Source organism: Gekko japonicus, unplaced genomic scaffold (assembly GCF_001447785.1).
Source record: "Gekko japonicus isolate JY-2015 unplaced genomic scaffold, Gekko_japonicus_V1.1 scaffold984, whole genome shotgun sequence".
Classification (NCBI taxonomy): domain Eukaryota; kingdom Metazoa; phylum Chordata; class Lepidosauria; order Squamata; family Gekkonidae; genus Gekko; species Gekko japonicus.
In genome coordinates, this window is record NW_015176001.1 from 169,104 (window position 1) to 187,871 (window position 18,768).

The following is an 18,768-nucleotide window of genomic DNA, read 5'->3' on the forward strand; positions in this document are numbered from 1 at the left end:
GGTGGAGTTCACAGTCACATGCATTTCCTCTGCACTGCCCCCCCCCGGTTAATTTATTTGTGTAGTCTGTATGAATTCTTCATCTACAAGCAAAACCCACATTTTTTGAGCTAACTGGCTGTTTCGTCTAAGATGAAGAGAAAGGCAAACATCTTTCAAAACTTTTAACTGCAGACCTTACCCCTCACCCCTTCTGGTGATTCTGCAAAAAGAAAAGGGAGGGAGGGGGAAATCCAGGCTCACACATGCAAGACTGACACATTTGGGGAGCAGTGTGTTCTTTATATTTACTAGTCCTTTATATTTACTGATTCCTTCTTATGTTCTCTCTGGCTTTTTAAAAATTTGCCTGAACAGGAAGACACGTCCTCTTTTGTCTTTGGAGAAGGAGGGAAAGAAAACAGAACAGGGAGGGAGCATCAACCTAAAGAGAGAGAGGTAGAAACAGGGGAGGGCAGTGGGCAGCACTTAAATACCCGCAGAAACAATCCTACTTTAGAAAGGATTAACTATTCAAAAGCAGAACAAAGAATCGCAGCAAAAGGAGTTTTGGTAACTGCGGGGCAACAGTGTGCCAGAATTTATTTATTTATTTATTTATTTATTTTTGGGATTTATATCCCGCCCTACCCATACGGCCCAGGGCGGCAATGTAGCGGTCTGAATGTAGATTTCTGCAAAACAAATTCAGAAACAAAAAAAAAGCTCCAACACAAACCGGAAGTGAAGGCTGAAGGGAACAAAAGAATAGGATGCATTCAGAAACTGAGGCAAAATACGAGTGGAGAAAGGGCCATGGTGTGTCCATAGAAATCTGTTCCTGAAGGTGTCCCGGTAATTCTTTCATAATGCTGTTTAGTTCTTTCTGGTATTCCTGAGTGGGGTCTGAGGACAGTTGTTTGTAGAAAGTGGTACTGGAGGGTTGTCTTTTGGCTTCCTGAATGTAATCTGGTTTATTCATGATGACAACTGCTCTGCTTCTTTGTCAGCTTCTTTAATAATGGCCTGGATTGTTTCTGAGGCTGTTTATGTTGTTGTTGTTGTTGTTGTTGTTGTTGTTGATGATGATGATGATGATGATGATGATGATGATGATGACGATGATGATGATGATGATGTTATTCTGCACGGGTGAGGTTGTGTTGTGAGAGACTATGTTTCTTGATCACATCAGTTTCGGCTTGGTGGCAAATATATTATTTGTAGAAACCTAGTATGGCAGAGGGTTCCACTGCAGGGGGTTCCATGTAGATTCCTTTTTCCTGTAGTGCTGGTTGGGTGGTCAATACAGTGCCCAGTGTTGTGTGGGAGAGATGGAAGCTGTTTGGCAGTTGATTGTGAATTGCTCTGTTGTGTAGATATTGCCTGTCCATGTATATCCTGTTCCAAGGCTTGATGAAAATACTCCTTCAAACACAGGAGGCATAAAAAAGTCCTCCGTCACCACAGAACTGCATTGTCTGTATGGATTTAGTGGGGCAGAAGGAGAGTCCTCTTGAACGAACAGATTCCTCTGCGAGGCTGACGGTGTGTTGCAAACGGCTGACAATATTGCTGGAGCAGTTGTTGTTGTGGATTGCAGTGTGCAAAAGGCCAGAAAGTTTCTCGCCTTTGTGTTTCTTCTGGGAGATGAGTTGTGAGTTGTTGACAGCTTGCTTTCTTTTGTAAAAACCCGGTAAATGGGTTGGCTCCTTATGAGAATGTCCAGCCTTAGAGAGCTTGATCTGTTTCTACTTGCAATATAAGATGCTAGTCAGATGTTTAAGCAGCTTCTTGGTCAAAGCATGGCATAAATTCCTAAGGTACCCTAAAGTACCTGCTGACTTGCGGAGTGCCTCAAGGGGCGGTTCTATCCCCGATGTTATTTAACATCTATAGGCATCCCCTTGCCCAGATAGCTTGGAGCTATGGACTGGGTTGTCACTAGTATGTTGATGATGCCCAGCTGTATCTGTTGTTGGGCGGCCAGTCAGACTCTGGGCTGGAAGGTCTGGACCTGGCGCTACAAGCTGTGGCTGGATGGCTTAGACTGAGCCAACTGAAATTGAATCCAATGAAGACGGAGGTCCTATGCCTAAATCGTGGCTGCCCAGGATTAGGGATCTCACTCCCGACCTTCGTGCCAGAGGTTAGGAGTCTGGGAGCGCTCTTGGATGTCTCCTTAATGATGGAGGCCCAGGTAGCAGCCACTGCCAAGTCAGCCTTTTACCATCTTCAGCTGAGTAGGCAGTTGGTTCCCTTCCTTGAACGTACTGACTTGGTTACAGTAATCCATGCAATGGTCACCTTGAGATTAGATTACTGTAACGCTTTTTACATGGGGCTGCCCTTGTTCCAAATTTGGAAGCTGCAGCTGGTGCAGAATGTGGTGGCCAGGCTGTTGTTGGGTCTCTCTCTGTGAGAACACATCCAGCCTACACTGAAAGCATTGCACTGGCTGCCTATAGCATACCGAATTCACTTCAAGGTACCGGTTCTTACCTAAAAAGCCCTATATGGTTAGGGGCCGGCATACCTGAGGGACCGCTGGTGGAATGAGCTCCCAGGGCCCTGTGGAACCTACTTCAATTCTGCAGGGCCTGCAAGATGGAGCTCTTCCACCAGGTATTTGACCACACAGCCTGATATAACTTGGAGCCTCCCTGGGATTATTTGCATCATCCAAGTTTGTACTGACTGACTCCTGTTACGAAAACATTGGATTATGACTGCAGTCACATAGGAATGTATGTATGCATTGCACTTTAGATTTTATGTGTTTTAAAACTGTTTTAACACTTTTATGTAAGCCACCCTGAGCCTGCTTTGGCAGGGAGGGCGGGGTATAAATCCAATAAATAAATAAATAATTTTTCCCTGTAGTCTGTAGGATAGGAGGTTTGTGGTGGATCCTTTAGGTATAACATCCAGTCTTTTGTGTTTGATAAGAAAGATAATTCCAGCTAGTACCTGTGCAAGTTTTTTCATGAGGCGGATGGATTTCCACTGAATGCAGTCGAATGCGGTGCCTTCCGTGACCATGAAGACAGTTTCGGAGGGGAGCCGTGTTGGTCTGCAGTAGAGCAGCGAGATTCAAATCCAGTAGCACCTTAGAGACCAGGATGATTTGGGGGGTCGGATCTCACAAGAGTCAAAGCTCTGACTGTCCAAGAAAGAAAGCGTTGACTCTCGAAAGCTCATACCCAGAAATGTTTGTTGGTCTCTAAGGTGCGACTGAATACAAATCCAGCTTGTTTTCGGTAGTTCATTGTTCACATTGTTCTCTGTTCCTAGTCCTGTGGCATCATTGACTGGTTGCCTTATGCTGTCTGACTGCACTGTTTCATACCATGCAACCCTCCCGAGCCTCCGCAGACTGTAGATGAATTAATAAATACTTTGGGGCTGACACTGCCTACCTGAGTGCCACTTCATCGACTCTTTCAAAGTAAACAATGAGTCTCTTCTCAAGGGGCACTTTCTCTCCTGAAACAATTCTTGATTTCCCACAACCCACAAGACATTTATCCAAATCCAAGTTAACTGAAAGAGATCCTTTGCTCCAGTAATAATATGCTATAGCACTTCCGTTGCTCAAATAGCCTCCCACTTCTTGTCACGAGGACGGTATCATTAGCCCATGTTGAAGACTGCAGCAAAGGTGGGGGCGGGGGGGGGTGTCCTGCCATCCTTTTTGAGCCTGCGGGCACCTTCGGAATTCTGGCACAACTGAACGCAACTGGTGAATGCAGCTGTTAGTAATTAACTACTCTGTTCTTAATTTTTGTTCAAGATCCTTTTAAAATCTGGTAACCTTGTGAGACTGTGAGAACCCTTTTGCTAAGAGTGGGAAGGCTGCTTCCTCTGTTGAAGAGATTATACAGATTGGTGATTCTCTCCAGGGATATTGCAGGCACAGGGTAAGTCGCATTATATTAAGTTTTCAGATCAGATAGGAGATACTGATAGGAGATACAGATCAGACAGGAGATACATGCATTTTTTGGTATCATTAGTTCCAGATTATAATTGCATGAGAATATATTGAATACAATTTAGAACATTTTGGCTCTGAAGAAATCTGTGAATGAAATGGACGGGAATCTAGATGCTTGTTGGTCATGGTACAACTGCAATTACCAATTTTCACACTGAAGGCTGAAGTACCGTACTGCATTGCATATTCTCTATGTGGAAATGAATGTGTTCATAGGATTTCTGTCCTTCAGTTACTGCTTTCAGACTTTATACAATTTGTATGAACACATGTAAGGATGGTAAATTATATATGACGTTTTGAGCCTCTGAAAAGCTTAATCAGACAAATTGTCATCTTAGATGATCATTGACTTGTCTCAATAAAAAAACTCAGATACAAACAATTGTTCTTATTTGTTGACAATTATTGTCAGGGTGATTTTTGGATTTTTCCTGTACCTTTCACACTGTGATCCCATTGTTCTGTATTAGAAAACGGTTGCTGCCAGAGGCAGAGCCTGCCACCAACGTGACCATCCTTGTGCCATGGTGGCAGCTGCTGCTAATGCAACATAGCTAAAGGTCTGCACAGAGAGTCATATCTCCAGTGACCACTCAGAAGCTGGGGGAAATCCCAGCCTGGGCCTGGGTCCTTCCTAAAAGCACTTGGTAGACACAAGGAAAGGTGTTGATGGGTTCCATGGCACCTATGGGAACCCTGACCTGATGAGAACCTGGCCAAGGTGAGATTTGAACTCCCTAGATCACAGCTCATTCTCTAGGCTGTGGAGAATGTGCCAAAGCAGGAGACCTCTCATATGTAACAAAATTTCTGTTAACTTTCGAGTTTCTACAATGTCCATTTCTCCAAGTGATCCAGTGTTGTCCCTGCCATACATTGCTCCATCTTCTCCGTTTCCCTCCCTTTGATGAACAGAAGGGTGCCTTCATAATGTGTGACCAAGTCATATCTATGATCTTGGATGAAGATCAAGGAACACCAACGTTCCAAGGAAAGGGAATGCTCAACAGCTGTAGAAGAACCCAGCTTTCCACAGATTCAAGATTCCAATATGGGAGCACTGGGAAAGAGCAGTCCACCAGCAGGAGAGGCATGTGAATGGGCAAAGAGGTGTCACTGATAAGAGGGTGAGCCGCAGCTCAACAGAAGGCCCCAAGTCCAACTCCCAGCACCTAGTTGGGCATATGAGACAATATGCTGGGACACTTTCCAGTGGATTTTAACTGGTAAATATCAGCCACTGGGGAGCGGGGGCTTGTTAGCTGTCAGACCCCTCTTCTTGCTGAGGGGCAGTTTATAGCCAGAAGACCATAAACACCCTTCCTACAATGTCATCTTAAATTTTGTAAGTGCATTACACTGCTTGATACAAAATGGATGCCAGCCAGAGACAAGCCTGGACATGTAGTTTAGAAGTGTTACAGTGTCTGGCTAGCTAACGACCTCTTCCCACCCTAGAGAGATGCATAATTTAGGACAAAGGCCCAATCTGCATCTAGCATTTGCTCAGCTGTTTTACCAAACCCATGCTGGAACAGAAATTCCCCTCTGCAGTGCATGCCACTTTCACTTTGATTGATTGTCGGATTTTATGGCAGTGTCCAGACGGCATGCCACTTTCACTTTGTTTGATCTCTCGGTTTTATGGTACCGTCTGCATAGATTTATGGTCATTTTATGGCCATTCAGGGGTGACTCTGCAGTCAGTACTGTGTTGGCCCGGGGTAGCTGAATGTGGTTTTGAGCCGCATCTTTTTCTGTTCCACTGTGGGTCTGGTAAAACAGAGGAGCAAATGCTAGATGCAGATTGGGCCAATGTGTCTCCCAGGAACCTATTGCCTCACCTTGGACTAATCTCGGGGAATTTCAGACAGCCGATATGTTCTGTTTCAGGAACTGTTCACTAACAGTTTCTGTCTGTCATTTCAGACAGAACCATTTTAGTAATGGTTCCCCGATGGAATATATTTCCCCTTTCAGACAGAAACACTTCTGTCCCATTCAGGAAGTGTTCCTGAGCCATTTTTACCTCAAACTGCTTCCAAGCGGTATTCAATTCCTTCTACCACTCCTGAAGCGCTACAGGAAGCTGTGTAACATGCCCCGTAGCAATTCCTCCAGTGACAAGGTTTCCAAACCCTTGATCTCCATCTTTTTTTTTAAACACATTCTTTTAAGAGCGCTATGGCACTGTAACTGTAATGTATCCAGTCCAGACAAGTCCAGAGACAAACATCGAGCTTCGCTCCAAGAGACAATGGACTATGCGATCCTAGCCCACTCCAATCAGGGGGCTAGGTTCCCGGCCGAGAGCCTAGGGGACTCTCGGCCACTGTAAATAACCTATAGGGAAGTAGGGGTGTGTTTTGGGTGGCGGTTTCTCGGGGGATATAAGCCGGCCTGCGAGCTGGCCAAAGTTGTCTTGTTCCGGAGAGAATAAAGTACGCTTTGCTGAAATCACTCTCCGTTTGCGTACTTTTCAGTAACACAACCCCAAAGCTGCGCAATAGTGACCCTATTGTGATCCCTGGACCACTGAGATACATGAGATCACTACATCTGGGGGAACAATGATTTCAATGGAGTACAATGCCATGGAGTCCTCCTTCCACAGCATTCACTTTATCCCTGGGAACTGATATCTGTAGGCAGGAGATAAGCTGTAACTCTGCAATGCTCCCTCTAAGCTGTGGAGTCCTGTGAGCAAAAATTCCACTGTGTGAGCTACTGGCATTAAAGTTTTGAGCAAGTGATTTGCCTACTGCATAAATTAGCTTGCTCTGGAGCCAGCCTTCCTGAGCTAAGACAAAAACGTGTGAGCCAGAGGCTAAAACACTGTGAGCTAGCTCACACTAACTCAACTTGGAGGGAACACTGGCTATAAGTGCAGGGGATCCCCAGGTCCCACCTGGAGGCATGGCATCCCTATATGCTGGCCATCAAGAGGAGGATGCTGTTTGCAAGGCTGGAAGGAGCTAGTGTGGCTTGGAAAAGCGGGAGGGGGGGATTTTAAAATCCTGCCACAGGTTTTGAGTTTCTGGAATTCTCCTTGGGCAAGATAGCTACTTGTAAAATGGAGGCTGGGAAAGAGGGGAATGAAAAGGCAGCCTGTTGTCCTGTCCCTAAATACTGTGTGGGGTGGGGGGAAGCAGTTTGATATAAGGTGCCTGAAGGAGAAAAGTGAAAGGAAGAGATTTTTAAATTCCAGGCAGCCTGAAAGATAGTGCAGTCAAGGCAGGGGGGTGGGGGACAGGGCACGTTTACAAACCCAGACAGCATCCCTTCCTCCTTTCGTATCATTCCAGAAATCAAATCCAGAAGTGTGTGCGTGTGCGTGCTTGAGCTTCCACTTGTTTCCAGGTGGCAGATGGAGTGATCTCATGTATCTCAGTGGTCCAGGCATCCCAATGGGTTTGCTATTGCGCTGCTTTGGGGTTGTGTTACAGCGCCATAGCTCTCTTAAAAGAACTTAAAAAAAAAAGATGGAGATCACCCATGTGGGTGAAAAAGGTCGAGAAAACAAAGCAGCGCAGTCTGAAATGACAAACCGCTTCAGAGACGGCTCCTTACCGGTAGGGAAAAGGCTGTGTGAAACAGCCGTCCCTGTACCGGTTTATTCCAAGATGGTACAATAACGGTTTTAAAAGGGTAATGTGAAATTCCCCCTCGTCTACACCCAGCCTCACTTCTCCTCATCCATTTACCCTAATTAAGCAGCACTTAACACTATTCACCAAACCTGGTTGTTTTTCCCATCCGGTACTTACAGGATCATCAAGCACCTCAGATAAACCCATCAATCTTCTCCCAAATCATTGTCCACCTCCAAAAACCCATTGAATACGTAAGCTTGCCACCAGTGTGTGTGTGTGTGTGTGTTCTCGGATCCGTTCATGCACCCCCAGATCTGTTTGGGCCTTCCCGTCTTCTCTTTGTGAAATGCTTGTCGTTCTCCCACTGCTTCCATGAACCTCTGACTTGGAGACTGGTAATTACAGCCTTCCCTGAATTTGCTTTCCCCCTGTCCTCCCTGATCTCCTCATAGCTAGCTTGTGTATTTTAAGTCTGTTTGTGTATTTGGGTAGCTTGTGTATTTTAAGTCTGTTTGTGTGTGTGTTTTGCCCTTTTATTTCTCTTTTAATAAAAAACCCTTTCCAGTTGAACACCTGCCTGGCTTATTTCAAGAGTTCTCTTAAGGGAAAAATCCCCATAAATGTTGGTGGAGAATCCCAGTTAACCCCTCTCGTTTTGTCTCCTTTTAAGCTAATTTCCCCCAACTGAATAGGAGACTGCCTCTTTGGGTAACAGACTTCTTTAGTTCAGGGCTGTGGCATGGGTGGGGAGGGGAGGAAGGTTAATCCTTTTTTCTGTACCTTCCTCCAACACCAATGGGCTCCCTGGATCTACTGTTTGCCTCCCTTGTGAAACAAACATACACGTTGGCTCTGTGTTGCCTTTATGTATTCTCCAGTGGCGCAAACAGCTGCAGTTGTGCTACAGTTCCAGACTAAGTCAAAGCTCCACATGGTTGCAATTTACCAATTAGTATTTGTGCCAGCCACACACTCTCAGCCTTTTCTACCTCATGGGGTTGCTGTGAGGATAAAATGGAGGACAGGAAATGATATAAGCTACTTTGGATCATCCTTGGGCAGAAAAGTGGGGTAGAAATGAAGTAAATAAAGAAAATCAATAAAAACTTGGGAGTCTCATGAAAGGACTGCTGGGCTAGGAAAGACCAGACTGCTGGTAGCCTTGAAGGCGGTGATCAGGACCGGCTCACTCACTAGGCAAACTAGGCATTCGCCTAGAGTGCGGGCGGCCCTTAGGGGCACAAAAGAGGACCCGGGGTGCCCTCCAGCACCCACCAAAAGGACATGGGGGGCGCAGTAGCAGCGGAGCCAAAAAGAGGGTGGGCAGAGTGGCAGGCGGGGAGAGAAGCTCTGACAGGACTTTAAAGCAGCCTTGTTCACTGCCGCCACCTTAAGCCAGCCGGACCCTCAAAGGCGGGAGAGCACGTGTGCCCTGGCCAGCCAACCAGCAGAAAACAATAGGTGAGGGCGCAGGAGCATGGGCAGATGTGATGGGGGGGCGGCAAAGTAGCCTTGGCGTGCAGACTCCCTCGTCCTCCCCGCAGTGCCTGAGCAGACTCGGATGGCCTGCGCTGCCTGTGGGGGGCGCTGGTGGCTCCCCTGCACCAGGGTAGGTGGCCCGGTCGGGGGGGAGGGAGGCCCAGGCTGATGCCTGCCGGAGCTGCCCCGCTGCAGCCTCCCTAGGAGGGCCTGGGAGGGCTCCCCTCTGTGTGTGCACCTTGGGGTTTAGGCAAGGCAGGGGTGGAGCCAAGTGGATGGACTGCCCCCAGGACCCGCAGCGGGTGTGAGACAGGCGACCAGCTGGGAGGTCTCCAGGCCCCACTGGGAGGTTGGCATCTGAGGGGGGCGCCAAAAACCCCTCGGGCCGGCCCTGGCGGTAATGGGCTAGATCTGGGGTGGCAAAACTTGCTTAACGTGAGAGCCACATAGAATAAACATCAGATGCTCGAGAGCCACAAGACATGAACAACGTTTTTATTGGAAGATATGCACATTTGCTTTTTATGAACATTAAATGAGACTGCCAAAAATAAAAACAAAAGAGGTGAAAACAGATATTGACACTAATATTTATTTGTCCAATAATATTTATTTGTTTGCTAACTATATTTATTTGTCTGAGGGGGAGAGAGAAACAAAGAAAGCAAATAGATGGGAGAGGGAGGGAGGAAGGGAGGGAGGAAGGAAGGAAAAGAGAACAAAAGGTTGAAAGAAAGCAAATAGATGGGGAGGAGGAGGGGGGGAAGCGAGCAAATAGCTTGGAGAAGGGATTTAAAGAGACAAATGCCTCCTCCAAGCTGGCTGGGGGGGCCTTCAAGAATGCATTTACAGTTGCTCTCTCTCTGTGCTGCCCCCCCCTCCAGCTCAAGCCTAACTGGGGAGGGGAACACTGGCTGGGGAAGAGAAGACCAATTGGGGAAGCATGCCTCCACTTCGATTCCCCAGTCGCCCTGCTGGGAGCTGCACAATATGTGTGAAAGAGCCGCATGTGGCTCCCGAGCCGCAGTTTGACCACCCCTGGGCTAGATGGACCAGTAGCATCACATGCTCTAAAGTTCCTTATTTATCAGGGAGTATCCCATCCAGTGTTCCCTCTAAGCTGAGTGAGCGTGAGCTAGCTCACAGTTTTTTAGCCTCCGGCTCACACGTTTTTGTCTTTGCTCAGGAAGGACGGCTCCAGAGCAAACTAATTTATGCAGCAGCCCAATCGCTCACTCACAACTTTAATGGCAGTAGCTCACGAAGTGGAATTTTTGCTCACAAGACTCCACAGCTTAGAGGGAGCATTGATCCCAACTCTCTGCTACTTGTCCCTGCGTCCAGGGTGTCTTGTCCCTATGTTTACAATTTGCTGGGCTCTTGGGTACACCTTAGTAAAGATAAAGGAGCTCCCTGGTCCATTGCTGTATCTCCTGGCTAACAAATTGATGCTGTTTTGCATGCACCTGTCTCTGCTATGTAAGCCTATGAGCAGGAGCTAGGCCTGGTGTCCTCTGTTCCAGACTCACAAGCAGAAGGGAATGTCACAGGGCACATGTGTGTTAAACCTAGGGACCAGGCTGGTGCTTAAATCATGCCTTCACCACGCACATGTTGAATGTAACATAAGAATGACACAGTGCTCGTTCAAAGAAAAATCGCATGTATACTATACACAGATCGCATGTGTATTCGGTATAACTTGGGATAGACGTTTTCTGAACCGTGAGTTAGCAGCTCAAAACAGACAGGTCTGCTTGTGCAATTAAACTCTGACCTGTTGTTTGAGAGAGTGGGAGATCTGTATGACATGCCTTCTCAAAGACTACCAGTCCCTGAATTCCATATTTGTATGGATAGGAGGGAGGGACATCTCCTGTTTCTTCCCTCCTCAAAGCACCATAATAACGAGGGGCACTGGGCTCCAGGGAAGGTTGGAAGCAGAGTTGGTCTGGCTGTGTGATGGATTTAGAGAGCCAAAACATATAACGCTACTGCTCTCTCTTCATCCTATCCCAACCAACCATAGTACAGGTTCAGGCAGCCAGAAACATAAGGAGGTCAAACAAAGGGAACTCGAAGAAGCGAACTGATACCAATCTATCCTCCAGCTTTCCCAAACAGACAAGACTTTTCTGGGTCAAGCAATACTTTAAGCCAGGGAAGTCGATGAGCACACAAAAAAGTTGAAAACAATGTCCGTACAAAGAACGTGCATGTGGTACGTGATAATGAAGAAAAGCCAGCAGCAAATGCATAGCACAACTCCAGTTCTTCAACGTATATCCAGGTAGAAGAGAAGATTGGATTTATACCCCGCCCTTCACTACCCAACAGATGTCTCAGAGCGGCTTACAAACTCCTGTACTTCCCCCTCCCCACAACAGACACCCTGTGAGGTCGGTGGGGCTGGGAGAGCTCAGACAGAAACTGCTTTTTCAAGAACAGCTGTGCCAGAACTAGGGCTTGCCCAAGGTCATCCAGCAGGTGCAAGTGCAGGAGTGGGGATTAGATTAGAGTCCGCGCACTTAACCACTACACCAAACTGGCTTTCAATATCTCCATTAGCACTCCCACCTGCAGAAGAAGGTGTGCAAAAATCAGGGAAGAGTAGCATAATCCATGTATTTCAAAGACCCAGGCTTGTGGCCATAACTGCTACAGCATTTACTGAATAAGTTAGTCGGGGTTTTTTGCTCACTCTGCCAGGGTCCTTCATGCGTCCTGCTGAGCTATACAGCAGGGCACACCCTGGACCAAAGAGGTATGTGGAGGGGGGGTGTTGCCATGCAAGCCTATCAATGTTTTTATGAACTGTATGGACTGTGCAAAGAGACTGTACCACATGGAGACCTGGGAATACCTGTTGAGACTGCACACCTGAAAGAGGGACACCTTCCTTTAGCGTTGCTGCTACAGTGATGGTCCAGAGTCACCAGCCATCTCGCCTGCTGTGAGATGAAGCAGTTCCATAAGCCTGCACAAAGCCTCAGGTGCCTTGCCATGGAAAACATGAGGATAGAGAATTCCAGGCGCCATTAGGAGCTTCTTCCAGCACATGTAGGCAACCCCTTTTCCCCCCTCTTCCAGCTACCTACAAATCTAATCAAGAGACTCTATTCATGGTTGCTTAGCAACTAATCGCTCACCCATCAGCAAGCCGGCTAGGGCCATCAAGAGACAATAGCCCTAGCCTGATGATTCCATCACTCTTCATCCAGGTGCCAGTCCCCAGACCCAGTTACTAGCTCTCAATATTGACCACTCCTTAGTCCCCCTCCCCTCTTCCAGCCAGCCAATAGTATGTTTTATGGGACGAACTAACAGGAGGTGTCACAGGGGGATGTGGCCAGCTCAGCCTGCCCCCCCCCCACATTATAAAAGCTGCTGACTGACCACATGGTCTCTCTCTCTTACCCTCTCCACGACCCCTATTGAAGCTTTAACCCTCTTATGTCCAGCTTGCTATCCGCATACCCTACCTCCATCTTTAACCCCTAGTCTGCAGCTAGAGTCCACGTGGTTCTGCCGGTTCAGAGCACGTGTTCCCCATTTTCTATTTCTAAACCTCCAATCTTCCATTGGAACGACTCAATCAATGAGGACAGGTAAATATCTCCCAACCAACGAATATCCTGCTCATGCAAACGTGATAATTATCTATCTTTATTTCTTAGTATAAGTATAAATGTGTGTGTATTTGTGTATTGTTTGAATGATACATATCCTCCAGTAAAAAGACATTATATTTTACTGAATACAGTCTCTGTGTCTGTTCTGGTACTTACAGCAAAGGTGGGACATCTGTATACATTGGTGTGAACCCTGATTTGCCTATTGCCAATTAATAATCATAACCTCTCATAGACTAATTGATAATTCAAGACAATTTGGCTGACAGGGGAGGACGGGACAGGATTGCTGATAGTCCTGAAGAAAAATGTCCGGCCCCTTTGTCATGGGAAGGAGTGGAGCCTTGCAGGGTTTTGCTGTGGACAGGGGTTCCTTCCAAAGGTCACCCCAGCCTCATGCCCTCCTTCCTTCCGTCTTGTTCCCCTTAACCCCAAAATAGGGTTATTAGCCTGTGGCGGGCAACCTGTGGGAGATCGGGGTGGTAGGGACTTACATTGTGGGTATTGTCCCAACGTGATGATGTCACTTCTGGAGTGACCTGGAAGTGCTGTGATTGCTCTGGGGAGACCCTCTAGCATTTGCCCAGAACTCTGTGGTTTAGCCATAGTGACATCCCAAACCCCCCCCCATCACCCAAGCATTTTCCCTAGGCCACCCAGCTGGACAGCACTGGAGAGAGGCAGCATGGGGGGGGGAGTCCCTTTAATAGAGGCTCAGTGTGTGGACGTGGTCAGCTGAGCCTTTTCATAGCATGAAGGTAAATAACATCCTGTAAGCCTCTATTAAAGGAACGGGGCATTTCTCCCTCAGGCCATCGGCACCCTAAGTCCAAAACTTGTTTAACTCTGGCTTGAATTTCAGTTTGTAGAGATGGCAAAAAACCTAAGTTTTTGGTTTTAATACAATAATCAACTGTGGCTTGCCACAAATATGGTTTGCAGAACCCTTTTTTAATTGAGTGTTGGGCAAGGCAGGAGGGAACATACAAGCCTGAGGATCCTCCATTCAGGTGTAGACAAACCTCTTAACCGGTTGGTATGGTAAGGACTAAAATGTCAGGACAAGCAGAAATAGAATCAGTCTAAGGAGGTGTTTGAACACGCAGTTTTTACCATAACTGCTGAGCTTAAAGTTGCTACCTTAATTAGCTCAGTCTGTTTACACCAGATCACATACTTTTCTTTCTCTGGCCTTTCTTTATATAGATGCAAAGTGTAGTATTTTTGAGAATGGCTCATTGCCGTGGTCATTATATGATGCCTATATCACTGTGATCCCCAGACCTTACAAAAACCATACTCGGGCTGTGGTCACACAGCAAGCGTATCGTGATTTGTTCCCACTGTAGATTTGATCGAGGATATTTTTAAGTGGGTTCAGATGATCACACATCCCTTGCCCAACTGCTTGCTTTGCATGACAATGCTCCAGGCACTGTCCAGACAGCTGTGCCCTGAAATGCCCCACCGTAGCTATGGGTCTGTTCACATTACCTCCTGCCTGGTCTTTTCAGCTTGGCGAAGCCAGGGATTGAATTTGGGACCTTCTGCATACAAAGCAAAGGGTGTACTACTGAGCCACAGCCCCAACCACTGCAGAGGAATATGTGAAGGCAAATCCTGCCTTAGCCACCTAAGGCAAAGCTGCTAAACATTCCTATGATTTTCCTGCAGTAGAAGTGTGGGAATCTTCCCATGGCAAGGATATCATAGTACTCTTCAAAGACTGCGGACGTTGTACAAGAACAATCAAGCCGCTGAGCTGTTTTGTCTCCTGTTTGCTTCAGGGAGACAATTCATGATTTTGCAATGGAAGGCCCGGAAAGGCTTTAAAGCAGTGATACTCAGTGGCTCAGGGGCCCCGCCTGGCTCTTCTGAACATTGTCCTCAACGATTGCCCCAGGATTGCCATCCTCCAGGCAAGGCCCAGAGATCTCCCAGGGTTACAGCTAATCTATATGACCGATTTCACACAAGAGCTGCGCCGCGGCCGCGCCTCCCTTTGCCCTGCTTCTATTAATCAATTTCCCACTCGAAGCCGCGCAGCTGAAAAAACAGGATCACGAAACTGCAGGGGAAATTGGGTGAAGCCATGGGTCAAAATGCAGCTGCGTGGCTTCAAGTGGGAAACTGACCAATAGAAGCTGGGCAAAGGGAGGCGCGACCGCGGTTTGCAGCCGAGCACCATCCACCTTTCCAATTTTCAGGGAAGGCGCATCCCTGTGGCCAGCGAAGACACATTTGAGGTACAATTCAAAGGGTTCAAGGAGTCTCTGAGTCTCCTTGTTGCCGAGGGGCGCCGAGCCAGTCTGTTGGGCTTAGACTGGTTTGAGGCCCTCGGAATTGCTATAAGTAGTATTAAGCAAGTCAATGCAAATAAATTGAATTCATTGTATGTGGAATTTGCAGATGTTTTTGATGGTACTCTGGGAATGTATAGGGGGCCACCTGTAACATTTGACCTAGATCCTGCTGTAACGCCTATACGGCTTAAGTATCACAAGGTACCGATTTCTCTGAAACCGTGGCTCAAGGTGTGCTTGAACCGGTATCACACTCAAAATGGGAGACCCCTATCGTGACACTGGTAAAGCCTGACGGGTCTATCCGAATATGTGCTGATTACAAATGCACAATCAACAAGGCTCTGCAGCAGCACTCTTACCCAGTCCCCGTAATTAGTCATGTGCTGGCATCATTAGCAGAGGGTAAAGTCTTCGCCAAATTAGATCTGGCTCAGGCTTATCAGCAGCTGCCAGTAGACCCCCAGGCCGCCATGGCGCAAACCATTATCACGCACAGGGGTGCGTTCAGGGTTAATCGCTTGCAGTTTGGCATAAACGTGGCCCCAGGCATATTCCAAAGCCTAATGGAAAGCTTGTTAAGGGACCTGCCAGGGGTGGTCCCCTATTTCGACGACGTATTGATTGCCGGCCGGTCCGAGGACGAACTGGCAGAATGCCTCAGGTCCGTTTTGCGTCGGTTCCAAAAGGCTGGGTTAAAAGTAAAAATGGCCAAGTGTCATTTGGGAGTACCCAGCATAGAATTCCTGAGGTTCCAAATCGATGCTAATGGTGTCCACCCTACTGAAGGAAAGATACGGGCCATCGAAAACGCCCCAAAGCCTGGCTCTAAGACGGAATTGCAATCCTTCTTAGGAATTTTAAACTTTTATCACGCCTTCCTGCCACATAAGGTGTCCATAGCCGAACCATTGCATCGCCTCCTCAACAAGGGGGCGAAGTGGGAGTGGGGCCCTCAGCACGACCGAGCTTTTACCGCTATTAAATCGTTGTTGTCATCCGATGCTGTCCTCACCCACTATGACGAATCCAAGCAATTGGTATTGGTGGCGGACGCATCTCCATATGTGGTAGAGCCATGTGCTGGCTAACAGCAGGGAAGCACCAATTGCCTACTACTCTCAGACACTCACCCCGGCCAAGAGAAACTACACCCAAATCGATAAGGAGGGGTTGGCACTAGTGGCCGGCGTTAAAAAGTTTCACGACTTTTTGTATGGCAGACTGTTCATAATGGCCACAGACCACAAGCCCCTCCTTGGGATCTTTGCACCTGACCACCAGACGCCCAATGTCTTGTCTGCGCGGTTGTTCCGCTGTACGGTATTTTTAACGGCCTATGACTATGTCCTTGAGCACCGGCCAGGAAAGAACATGGGGCATGCTGACTCCCTCAGCCACTTCCCCCTGCCAGACTTGGACAATGACCCTGCACCAGCTTTCAAAGTGATGGCCCTCGAAGAACTGGCCAAACTTCCGGTGCACGCGTTGGACATTACGACTGCCTCCGCCTGGGACCCCACCATCGCCAAGGTTCTTAACTGGGTGTGGAGGGGGTGGCCGGTGGGGCGCATCAATGACTGTTTCAAGCCGTTTGCATCATGGCAAAATGAATTGTCTGTGCACCGGGGATGCTTACTCTGGGGAAACAGGGTGGTGGTTCCCCCTAAGCTACAGAACCAAGTATTAGAGGCTCTGCACAAATGTCACCCCGGCATTGTGCATATGAAGGGACTGGTCAGAGGGTATTTCTGGTGGCTGAGAATCAACGTGGACATAGAGTCCTGGGTCCAGAAATGTGAGGAATGCCAGTTGTTCCAGCCTGATCCCCCACAGGCACGGTGGCCCAGTGGGAAAAGTATCACCGCCCCTGGTCCAGGGTGTATGTAGATTTTTATTTATTTATTTATGTATTTATTTATCTTTAAATTTATACCCCACCCTCCCCGAAGGCTCAGGGCGGCTCACAAGGGGCACGAATGCCCAAGTTAAAACATTAAAACAGTACAGAATAGTATAAAATACAATAAATAAATACAATTCACTAAAATTTACTTTACGGTGCTCCAAAATTAATTAACTATAAAAGTTCAAGATGGAATTCTAAAATTATTAGCAACAAACAACAGTAATAACAATAAATATAGCAGCAACAATATATATCCATACAGCGTTGACCTCTGCCAGGCACGTCTCACACCCCCAATAGTTCCCACTCTGAAGATGGTCAATTTGCGGGACTAATGAGGGGGGCGTAGATAGAAAGATGGTGACAATGGTGACATAATGATGATGGCGTAATGATGGTGGTGGCGGTGGCTCCTACTCGAAAGCCTGGCGGAAGAGCTCCGTTTTACAGGCCCTGCGGAACTGCACCAAGTCCCGCAGGGCTCGGATTTCTTCTGGGAGCTCATTCCACCAGGTAGGAGCTGCCATCGAGAATGCCCTAGCCCTGGTAACTGCAAATTTGATGTTTCTGGGGCCTGGAATGTCCAGGAGATTTTGATTCCCCGACCGTAGTGCCCTTGGGGGAACATGTGGGGAGAGGCGGTCCCTAAGGTAAGCCGGACCCTGTGGACGCTTATTCTAAGTGGCTCGAGGTAGTCCCCACAGCAAAGATGACAGCACTAACTGTAATAAATGTATTGTGCCGCCTGTTTGCTATGCACAAGTTGCCAGACACACTGGTGTCTGACAACGGGACATGGTTTACAGCCACTGAATTTAAAGAGTTTTTGGCAGCAAACCTCATTGCCCATAGCACGTCCGCACCATTCCACCCGGCAACCAATGGGCAAGCCGAAAGGATGGTGCGGACCACAAAGGAGACTTTGGACCATTTGGTGCAGGGAAACTGGGGCCAGAAGATGGCATCCTTTCTGCTGCACCAACACGTCACGCCGTACTCTGTGACGGGGCGAAGTCCAGCGGAGCTGCTAATGGGTCGGCGCCTAACAACACTGTTAGACCATATGCACCCCGTCTTAACATCTGCCAGGCCGCCTAACAGTGAGTCCACTGAACAACCCAGGGTATTTTGTGAAGGTGAATGTGTTTATGTGAGGAACTACGGTAGCGGGCACAAATGGTTACCAGGCACAGTAACTCATGTCCTAGGGTCCCACCATTACACAGTAAAGGTTAATGATGGTAGAGTGATGAAGCGCCATGTGGATCAGTTGTGCAAGCAGTGGGCTGAGTCAGTCCCTGATTCCCTTCCCCAGGTGGCCAACGTACCTGACTCAGACAGTCAGGTAGAGTCTCCAGACTCTGAACAGACTGAGGGCTTCCAAGCACTGGAACCCTCAGGCATAGTCAAGGGCAAGCAGAGCCATGACTATGGGAATCAGCCACGGACACTCAGTCCCATAAGGAATCAAACCGAGCTCACTCACAGGGAGCCCGAAGCTCTTCCTCCTACCCCACCTACGATCCCAACGGGTCAAGCAGTGTCCTGCTTACTTGAAGGATTATATCTGTTCAAGGGTTGTCTCGTCTTAGGGGGTAGGATTGTTGTGTATGAAATGGAATGTAATGAATGTATTAAGCTTGAGTCTGACAAAGGTACTGTAAACCGACCTATCAAAACAAAGGAAGTTCTGGAGGGAAGCGAAATGATTGGTCTTTATGTACTGTATGTGATTGGACCTTATCTGACATGTGGGCGTGGCTTGCCAAGCCCGGACTGTTTAAAAAGGAGCCTGTTGTTCCACTGTTTGTCTCGTTCTGGTTCTTCTGACTTCGTGTTCAATAAAGCTGTTATCACTCTTCACCTCCTGCCT